Genomic DNA, 1,250 nt, shown 5'->3' on the forward strand with positions numbered 1-1,250 from the left:
AAGGCAGTATTTCCTAGCCTTCATTAGAGCAGGCAGTTGTCTTGTGACTAATTCTAGAGAATAAAATAAAAACAGAAGTATTGAGTGGGACTTCTGGGAGGGTTGATTAAAAGTAGCTCTCTCCTGGGGCCTCACATACAGCAGGGCGTCCTGGGCTTCAGCTCCCTCCGGTTCCCAGGAAGCGAGCTGGCCACGACCTCGGGAGCAGCAGCAGCAGGGGATGAGGGGATGTTCTTCCTTTCCTCCCTTCAGTCTGAGCCAGGGGAGGCCAGGCGGCCCAGGTGGCTGGAGGGGGGTCCGCTGCCCAAAAATGGGAATTCTCTTCACCAGGATATGGAGACTGTTCAATCACCAGGAGCACAAAGTTATCATTGTTGGGCTGGATAATGCAGGGAAAACTACCATCCTTTACCAATTTTCTATGAATGAAGTTGTACATACATCACCTACAATTGAAAGTAATATCGAATAAATAATGATTAATAAAACATGTTTCTTAATGTGGGATATTGGTGGTCAAGAATCTCTTCATTCTTCCTGGAACACTTACTATACTAACACAGAGTTTGTAATTGTTGTTGTGGACAGTACAGACAGAGAAAGAATTTCTGTAACTAGAGAAGAACTCTATAAAATGTTAGCCCATGAGGACCTAAGGAAATCTGGATTGCTGATTTTTGCTAATAAGATGTTAAAGAATGAATGACTGTAGCAAAAATCTCCCAGTTTTTGAAATTAACTTCTATTAAAGATCACCAGTGGCATATCCAAGCATGCTGTGCTTTTATTGGCCAGGGATTATGCCAAGGACTTGAATGAATGATGTCACAATTTAAGATTAGATGATCCCTACTGACCTCTTCTCATAGACTTTGTATAAACTAAGTGCTGGACTTTATCTGGAAGCTGCAAAAAATAATGGTTTAGATATATTTATAATAAACTGATTTAAACTTTTTCTATAAGAAAAATTAAGACCACTTATTTGAGAACAAAGATGAAGTCTCACTTTCCAATCTGCTTTCTCATTAGTCCCTTCCAAAGCAAGGTCTTTAAAGCTGTGATTGCCATTTTTCTCATAATGAATCCTCTCAGGACATTGTATAGCCTGTGGTAAGCACAAAGGGAGAGGAAGACATTTTTAACTTTATGAGCTTTATTGTCAGTGTAAACCACCTTAGTTGAGTGTTGTTCTCTTCTTGTTCCATTAAGTCAGAATACAAATCAGCACAGATATTCAGTTTCCAATA

General features: G+C 39.8%; 1 pseudogene; it reads left to right on the top strand.

Moving 5' to 3' along the window:
• Window positions 1-259: 259 nt before the first annotated feature.
• On the top strand, window positions 260-847 carry LOC122478697 (annotated as a pseudogene).
• Window positions 848-1,250: the final 403 nt, after the last annotated feature.

This window comes from Prionailurus bengalensis, chromosome B1 (assembly GCF_016509475.1).
Source record: "Prionailurus bengalensis isolate Pbe53 chromosome B1, Fcat_Pben_1.1_paternal_pri, whole genome shotgun sequence".
NCBI classification, from domain to species: domain Eukaryota; kingdom Metazoa; phylum Chordata; class Mammalia; order Carnivora; family Felidae; genus Prionailurus; species Prionailurus bengalensis.